Source organism: Mus musculus, chromosome 17 (genome assembly GCF_000001635.26).
Source record: "Mus musculus strain C57BL/6J chromosome 17, GRCm38.p6 C57BL/6J".
Classification (NCBI taxonomy): domain Eukaryota; kingdom Metazoa; phylum Chordata; class Mammalia; order Rodentia; family Muridae; genus Mus; species Mus musculus.
In genome coordinates this window covers 15345214-15354721 of record NC_000083.6, presented here as the reverse complement: position 1 = coordinate 15354721, position 9508 = coordinate 15345214, and the positions used below count along the sequence as shown (strand labels likewise).

General features: G+C 43.9%; 1 long non-coding RNA gene across 1 annotated transcript; it reads left to right on the top strand.

Annotated features, from left to right (window-relative positions):
- Nucleotides 1–260: 260 nt before the first annotated feature.
- Nucleotides 261–3909, top strand: Gm10510 (predicted gene 10510). The gene is made up of 3 exons (NR_033511.1): nt 261–352; nt 2864–3018; nt 3434–3909. It is a non-coding gene; the product is annotated as a predicted gene 10510 (long non-coding RNA).
- Nucleotides 3910–9508: the final 5599 nt, after the last annotated feature.

Below are 9508 nucleotides of genomic sequence, written 5' to 3'. Positions count from 1 at the left end.
GCTCTGTAGACAGGTGCCATGGTCTGCTGAGCCTGCTTAGTCCAGGGAACTGTCCTAGAACCACAGGAGCTGCAGCCATGGCTGAAGATGGCCCTGGGCAATGGAGAAGCAACCATATGCCATCAGTCTAGAAAAGTCCATCTCGTAGCTTTCTCCACCCATAACTGACGAACAAATATTTAAATCCCTTTATCTGGAGACAAATAAAAAGAGTACGCCCCTGTAGTGAATGATTTAAGGTGATATTCTTGCCAGCTGTTGAGGGGACATGGGAAGGGAAAAAATGAAAGCTAGTGACATCTGGTTGGCGTTGACTTTTTTGAGAGAAGTGATTCTCCTGGTAAGGAGGCTGGTAAGCCGCATTGGGTCTCTGGCCTCTTCATCTTAGGCCTCCAATCTTTGACTTCTTTGAAAAGCAAAAAGGAAAGTTAATGCTTATCTCACACAACTAGGCCTAAACTACAGTCATCATGAGTGAGTGGGGGCCAACTCAGATCATATGGTGAGCAATCTGTTGCATTCTGACTCTCTTCTACTTTCTCAGGCTCCAGGAATCAGAGCTCCACCTCTGCATCCCCTTCTCAGCCCACTCAATGCTTCTCCTCTCAGCCTATATTCTAGAGCAGTGACACTCACCCTTCCTGGCTCTGAGACCTGTAGCTACTTGTATTCTACTGCTAACTTGTGTCCCCTCCCCACCCCGTTCCCCCCCTCCCCCAAAAAAATCTGTTTGCACAAGAGGATCTGTATGTAGCTCCTGGAAACCTGCTGCCCACTTGATTCTGATTGGTAAATAAAGATGCCAACAGCCAGTAGCTGGGGAGGACAGACACAGACAGGATTTTAGGTTTTCCCGGGAGCGGGCGGGGGTGGGGGGTGGGAGTCGGGGAGAGTAGGTAGGAGGATAAGGAGGAGATCTTCCGTGCTGTGAAAGTGTGGAGGAAAAGAGCATTCTTAGATGGAAATAAATTTGTAAGAAAGTTTACGTCCTAGGCCAGCAGTTCTCAAACTTCCTGATTCTGTGACCCTTTAACACAGTTTCTCATGTTGTGTTGACCCTCACCCATAAAATTATTTCACTGCTACTTCATAACTATAATTTTGCTACTGTTATGAATCATATTATAAATACCTGACATGCAGGATATCTGATATGCAAACCCTGTGAAAGGAATAGAGACCCACATGTTGAAAACCACTATCCTAGGCATGTGTATCCTTTTTGCTTCACTTCCACTCTGAGTGGTTTCATCTGTGCCCGAGTGAGTAGGCGTGTCTGTGGCAGAGAGGGCTATGAGCTGTTTGAAGGCAGGAGCCATGCATCAATGACCTGCAGTAGCTACGTTGCTTTGCTCTTGTGAGAGGGCTGTGGTGTTGCAAGAGGCAGCATTATCACAGGCTGGAAACAGAGCATAGACTCTCCCTGTGTTCGTCCACCTTCTCAGTTTTGCAGGCGTCAGATGAGGGTGGAGCCATGTGCTCGGAGTGTCTCAGCTCATCCCCAAGATAGGTCTATGTGTGGCAGCAGTAAACCAAAAAAAGAACTTCTATTTTCATGTGCTCATTTATTGGCATGAAGGTTTATTTTTTCCCCATGTCTTTTGTGCTGATGACAGCCCTGGGGAGGCCCCAAAGTGTCATGTGCCCTGGGCCGACAGGAACAGCTGGCTGTATGGAGACAGAACCTCAGTTTCCAGGGAGTTTAGTCACTCCAGAAACCCACAGCTGCTATCTGAAGCTAGCACTGCTGCACTTTGAGGCTAACCCGAGGAAAACTCACCGTCACCAGTGAGCTCCTGACTAGGTGCTGGTCATATCCTGCGTGTGATTTTTATATGAAGTGGAATGGAGAGGAAGGACTAAACGGACAAGAAGCAGAATGAACGTGAACATCTGTAATCCCACCACTTTGGAGACGGAGGAGGGAAGATCAGTAACTTTTCACTTTCCACTACATAGTGAGTTTGAAGACAACTTGGGCTATGCGAGAATCTGCTCTAAAGAGATGAGACAGAAATTAAGGCTGAAAGGTGGGGGCTGGAGAGATGGCTCAGCAGTTAAATGCACTTGGTATTACAGCAGAGGTTCTAGGTTCAATTATAGTAACTATATGGTTGACAATAACCTATAACTCCAGTTCCAGGGGATCTGACCCCATCTTAGTAACCTCCTTGAGAATCAGGCATACATTTGGAGTGCATACATATAGGCAAGCAAAACACTCATACACATACAATAAAGTGATTTTAAAAATGTCAAGAAGTGAGCCTGTTTCTTCTTTCTCGTCTTGTGTCCTTGAGCACAGAGCTTTGGTAAATAGAGTCAGCGGTTTGAAAATGTCTATATGTCACAATTATAGCTTCCCAGTATGCTTATGACCCCACAGCCCAAGATGTTCATGTGACAGTCAAGTCTCAGGTGTCATCAGGTATACTAGAGAATGATTGCCTACCTGCCACCACAGGTTATCACTGAGGCCTCGTCCCCGTTAAGCTGGGGCCTGCATTTTGCCTGGCCTTAGTGTCTGGTGTATACTATCTGAGAAGCTTATCTGGACCAGCTAAGATGTTACTCAATGGAGTCTGAGCAGTTGTGGGTTAGCTGTTATTTAGCATGGAGGGAGAATGTACCTCCTCTCTGGAGGCTTAGCCAATCACAAGCTGCCTGCTCTCTGTTAGTCTCTTCTCTTACTCACCATGACCTAATGCTCATGGTGCACCATTGTCTCAGTCCCACAAACGAAAGTGTGGAGTGGCACAGAAAGAGTTCTAACCAAATAATATCGTTGGACAGGTGAAGGCAGGGAAACAGGAAGGGATGCGCTAAGTAGTGACTGCTCTCTGTCTAAATTGTCTTCTCCTAGTCATTTCACAGAAGTACTCTTGAGGATAGCTGCAGTCAAGAGTCTGCCCACAGCAAACAGGAGATGGACAACAGCTTTAATAGCCTCTGGTACTGACGAAAGGGTTCCCTGCCGACAATGGTGTTGAGGAGTCTGTTCCTGGCTTATTCTTCTAGGTAAGTGCCCAGAACTCACAGACCTTAATGTCCTGTTAGAAACAGAAACGTTTGTCAGCACTAAGGTCCAGCACATGCCATCTGCTTGACAGAAGGAGGATCATTAAGATAAAATGAGAATGCACATTTTTGTTTGTGGTAGAATTTAAGAGGACCATGCTCCTATCGGGCCAGTTGCTCATTTAGCTGCACAAAGCACTTTTCATCTCTACTGTATGAATGGGTAGCTCCAAGAGAGATGTCAGCCTACATCGAATGGTTCATTATAGAAAAATGAGATGCAGAGGTGTCATCGCAGAGATGCAGAGGTGTTGACACCTCTTTGAGGAAGGGGGAGGGGGGAGAGAGAAGAGAATGAAAATGAGAAATGAGATGGCAAACCAGATAGTAAAAGTGCTAATGACTCTTGCCCCAGGCCAGTGTCCTCCACTGCTGCTGCTGGCTGATCTGATGTACTAATTCATCTCCTATCCTGAAATTATGGATAACTCCCTGCTTCTGACCTGTGTGTGTGTCGCATGAGTTTGGGCTCTGGGCCTCCACCCTCCACAGCTGGGTCTCCTCTCAAGATCTCAGTCTTCTTTGTGAGTGCCATGTTTCTTCAGGCTCTCTCTTGAGTCTGTTTTAGAACATTCACATCCTTTGAGTGGTTTCTTTGGGAGAAGCACAAGAAGATGTCCCCCGGGGCTCAGGGTTTTCACAAACTCTAGTTCAAAACCTACCAGAACACTGGCCTTGCTAGTCTGTGGTGTTCTCGGAAGGAGGTTAAGTCAGTGAATGAAGAAGAGTCCTTGGTGGCCCATATGACCTCAGCAGACGGATCCTGAGTCCTGCACGGCTCTCCTGAGTTGCTCACCTTGGCTTGCCTGCTTCCTTGGCTGACCTCTACACACTGGCTGGGTGGGTCCAGATAATACCAACAGTTTTGTTCCACAAACTGTATTTCTCAAGATGTAGCCCTAAGGAACTGTGATTTATCCTCCATGTCTGCTTCTTCAGGAAGCCTCTACCCATTAGCAGTGTGGGGTTAATTTTCCTCCAGCCAGGCTGTAGTGCGCATGTCTGCATCTTTCCCATAAATGAGTGACTTTCTATCTCTTTCCTGCATTTAGAACAGTTCTTGACCATACAGGGAACTCATTCAGCCTGTGTTCAGTCAATCCAAAAGATAAAAAAAAAATTTTACTGTGTCAGTGTATGTACTAGTAATTTTCATTGTAATCAGATCTGTGACCTCTATCCTACGGGAACCAGTTCCTAAGACAGTAAGGGCACTTTCCCATGCTGTTCTAGCTTCCACAAACTGAGCAACCACACTGCTGTGAGTCTATCCTTCCCAGCTGCTCAGCTAACAGTGGTTCCACCTGTCTCTCAGTGGTATCTGTAGTGCCACAGACAAATGAGTGGCTTTATTACCGTGACTTTTCAAGGATAATTACAGGGCTCTTGGCTTGCCATTGCTAGCTGGCAAAACTCTTAGCTGGAGACCAAAGGAAGGTGGGAGTTGAAAGCTCATAGGAAACACACAGCTCTGTGACCATATAGTTTCTTACACAATCTTTTGGATGCAGCAGACAAATAGATATCATTATAGTTTGGTTCCCTTGTGAATATCAGTGAAGAACATGCAGAAGCTTACAGAGTTAAAATTATAAATCCTTGCTTTGGGTTATGATAATGGTCAAGCCTCACCTGACATGACCTCACCTGCATAGTACCTGAGCTCTGTGTGTCCAGGCTATACTACCTTCTCTGTCTGGGATCAAGATGTCTAGTGAGTTCACAAGCTTAGTGAATAATGAACAGCCATGAGTTGTGATGTTCCCCATCTGCGGCTCAGTAAAGGTGCCCCACTTCTGGCTTTGGAATAACTTACATTTCTCCAGGGTCCAAAGTCAGGGCAAGGGTTGCACTGTAGAGTTCCATCTTATATATATATGCTGGAGTCAGCTCTATACAAGAGGTGAGGGAGCTCCCAAGGTCTGGACTGTGCCTGTAGGGTTCCTGGTCTTCTGGTCACTGCCAGCCATGTTGCGACATTGCTCAGGACCATCCCCGGAGTCACATGCCAGATTCTTCAGGAAAGGGCCCCTCACCAGACCCAAGGCAGTAAGATCTGTCAAGAGTCAAGCTATGGGTTTGAGAGAGGTAGTATCTTGTAGACCACTCTCATCTTAACAAAAGTCAACACTGTGCCTTGGGTTGGTAAATATCCAGCTTTGTAGGACTCTCTGTCAAAAAGAAAGTGGAGTGAGGGCAGCCCTTGTGGATCCTGCCTGAGGTTCAGGATGGTCTCTGGAAGTCTCTTTGAGTCTTAAGGGCCATGATTTGCTTTTTGCTGAAAGTCTACACTGGGAGCTAGGAGCCAGGCAGAAAGCACCCATGTCTTTTGCTGCTTTTCTTTTTACCTTAGACTTTTCAGCCCATCAAATCAATCACCGAAACACAATGGCCCTATTGAGTAGGACTTGTCACCTCTTGTTCTAGCTTGCTAGAATAGGACCTCATTGTTGAGTGGGGGCATAAGGAGACTTCTTAATTAAAGCATAGCATGCTTAAAATTACAAGTACATGATTTTGCATACTCCAAGAGTTTTTCTCCTGTCACATGACTTTCTCCCTGGTCTTTAAAAGTATCTTCTCCTTGTAACTTTGTTTCTTCTCTTGAACACTACCTTTAAAATCGTTTCCACCTTCTCGAAAGCAGTAGGATGAATAGGCCATCTCTGCCATCTCTATGTGTAGTGATAAGTTAGTGAACCTACTCTGAGCTCTTGGTGGGCCATGCATGTGTGAGTGCACACCGCCCATGTGTGTGCACTGTATCCACCCACAGAGCTCTCTGGGTTCTCAAATGAAAGACACATACATACAATCTTGATAAGTCTTGGCTAGCTCAGTGGCTGGGCACTTCTAATCCACCCCACAGCTAGCATATATTTCCCTCTGGTACTCTTGGCTTAACACTTTTTAATTTTATGTTTTATTTTTGCTGTGCTGTTACCTTCTGGGCAGCTTCCCCATAGGGCTGCTTTCCTCTTCCATGTACATTTTGGATGACTTTTTCTTCTGTAGCTCTTAAACCCAATCCCTCTGCCTTCAAGCCATGGCAAATCTGCCTCGTTCTCTCTCTCCTATCTGTCCCAAGCCTGAGAATCCTAAAAGTCCTGCCTCTGTCTGTCCTACCAACCATTGGTTGTTCATATCTTTATTTATCAATCGGAACCAAATGGGGGGAGGGTCCTTCAGTATCTTATGTGTAGACACTTGTTTAAGTAATTTTAAGGATCAATATTAACATTATAACACCAGCATTAGGCCAAACCCACTTCTCCCTTTTTGTCCAATTAAAAAGACTCTTTTCTCTTAGACATAAATTGAGCACAATCATAACAATTATGTAAATTATGAAGTATGATATATACATTTGTCAATTAGATAACGTACCATCTACCCTAACTTAAAGAGTTTATAATTCTATATCTGGATTATATTCTGATTTTAGCCTGTATCACCATTGGAAAACTATCCTTTGAAATCTATATCATCTCTGTCAATGCTAAACAACTTGAGTTTGACTATGAGACTATAGCTGGTCTTTAACCCTGACAGAAATCTGAGAGTGAATTATTACCTGAATATATAAGAAGCACAAAAACATAGCTTTCAAAATTTAAATTATAGAAACAGCTGACTATATGGACAGCCCCTAATCTCTTATAACATTGGAGCATCTGTCTTCAGTCTTCCAGCCCAGAACCATTTGACAGATTTGAAGGAGGAATTATGAAGGACCAGTTTGCTTTGTCTTGGCAGAGCCAAGCTGTTAACTATCCTGCATTGGGTACCCTTTCTTGGACAGTATTCTTTGTCTGTAGATGAATAGGGTAATTTTTGTCCAGTGGCCACCTTGTCATAACTGGCACAACTCTATACAGAGAATTTGATGCTCAAATTCTTCTTTGAGATTGGGAAGCTGTCAGAAGCAGATGTCTCATCGTCAAATGATCCTTTAATAATGAAAAAACATTAAATGTCATATTCTGTGGATTTCTGATGTTTGTGAAGCCTATCTATCTATGCAAAGTATATCTGAACTGTTAAACCTGCTACCTATATCTGACTTGGGAACTACTCCTAGCCATTTCTATTTGAATAAATTAAAAAAGCTTTATTATAATTAAATCAGAATCTAATATAACTATGAGTTTACTATCTGGCCTTTAACTTGTGTTACTTAATCATCTTAAACAGTTTGTAATAGCAGCTATAGAAGGACTGGGTCAAAACCTTGTATTCATAAATGAGTTGTATAAGCACAATGCCTATCTAAGTGCAGCAATATTAATTTCAAATTTTGTATCAGTATGTAGATTTATACCAATGAAAACCTTAATTTTATATCAATATGTAAATTTTGTACCAGTGTAAGAATATTGTAACTTTGATTTTATATCAATTATAAAGATTTATATCAATGTAAGATAATGTCTATACAATGTTTTGTTCAAGAATAAAATTTGCAGTCCATCCCATCTATTTCTTTCCTTTTCGAACTTATGACCATTTCTAAATTATTCCTTAAAATGACGACCTATCTATAATTTATAAAATAAGCGCAACCAGACACCCAAAGCCATGAGACTTGGATGATGACCCTCCACAACCTTTTCCTGCTGAGTAGGGGTGACAAAAATTCTTTAAAGGGGTGGGGAGGGGTAGGAAAATTAGAAAATTTGGTTAGACTTAAGAAAGCTAGCTTTAGCATCTGTTATCCAGTCTCTGTACATTTAGAAGGCTCAGGGCTTGACTGAAGCTTTCACTGTTTTCCTCTGAAAGATTTGGTGAAGTGAGGTCATCTGGAATCATCAGCTATTCTTGAAGCTATTTTGGAAGTAATTTTCAGGAGGTAGGGGGCTGGGACAGCAGGTCATTTTAGCGTCCCAGCAGATGAATCTTGTCAGAGCTGTACATGCTGTGCATTGTGTAATATACATGAGTAGCATAAGTAGAGCCCAGAAGGCTAACTACTGATAAAGGTATCCAACATCATCACCTCCACCATGAGGGTCACCCCAGCTGGCCAACCTGCCCCAAGCCAAACAGACTCTAAACCTGTAGCTAGGTCCAGAGCTTTGAACTCACAATTTCCCTGACAGTCTCGTCATAGAAAACAATTACTAATAACCTTTAAGGAAAGTTAATAGACTTCCTGCAGAGTCCGTATTCTGGGGCTGGCATGTGGGTATCTAAGGGGTTGCTACACTTATAGTGCTCTTCTGGGTGTTGCTATGTCTTCCTGCAAGTTTTCCTGGAGGTTTCCAGCAGTGGTTTTTGGTCACTTCCTCCTGACACCTCAAGGTTCTTTTACTGGGGCCACCAGGCCAACAGTGCAGCTCTTGGTTCTGAGGGGCTAGGATGGAGTTTGTTGTTCATGAATTTCTGTGGTAAAGTTGAAGCTGCAGAACGCCTTATTGGTGGGACTTGGAAGACTAGAGAACATTCCTAAGAGATCCAGTTTAGGTGATGTCTCAAACTAAGGGAAGCTGAAGCAAAGGAAGAGACACCGTCAACCCTCTGAGGACCCTAGAATGCCCACTGGGAGCATTTGACATGAAACTCACCATCTACATTCTTGCCTGCCCTTCTCTGTCTTTCTGTATGTGAATGGGACACCTGAAATAACTCCAATACCATGAAACTACTAACTGAAACTACAGATTGTGATTTCATGGTTTCTGCCTCAGTTTCCCCACCAATCATCTCTTAAATCCATTGAGAAGAGTCACCTGACTATACTTGGTATTCAATTACTCCTAACCATAATGTTCAGGTCTGGTTTGGGTCTGAGCTGGCACTCAGGGCAGCAAGCATCCTCTAGACTAGGGACAGTAGACTTCTTAGATCTCTTGGTCCTCAGTGCTGACAGTAACACCTAACACAGAGTAAGATGAGAAGACAGGTTCTGCAGGAAGACAATGTTCTGTAGGCACAGTCCACCCTGTGTCCACTTTATGTCCAACTATCTTGTCCCTTATAGGGAGGCTCACTCCTTAGCCCTACTATTGCTTCTTTCCATAGCCCAAGAGATATCTGAGTGGCCCTTGTTATCAGGTCGCTGCCCCTAAAGTGACACCACCTGTACTTGTTTCAGGGATTTTGATGGCTAATATAGTATGTGTATGTGCCTGGAGTCCCGCTGATCCTTCCTTGGCCTCTCTCTGAGGGTGAGGGTTATCGATGAGGGAGATTTGTGCAACCTATGATGAAAGGAGTCCTGGTGCTAGCAAGGCTAGATTGTACCCATCCTGTTTCCAGCAGGTAAATGTGGAGGGATCAGCTAACAGCCTCAGAAGTGTGGCCTTCCAGGCTTACCCTATACTTTCTTAATGACATAGTTTTACAGTGTCCCACATGAGAACTCTAGGACAAACCTGCTGACCAACACGGGTTCCTTTGTATCTCTGCTCCTGTGGAGTGTGCACATGCT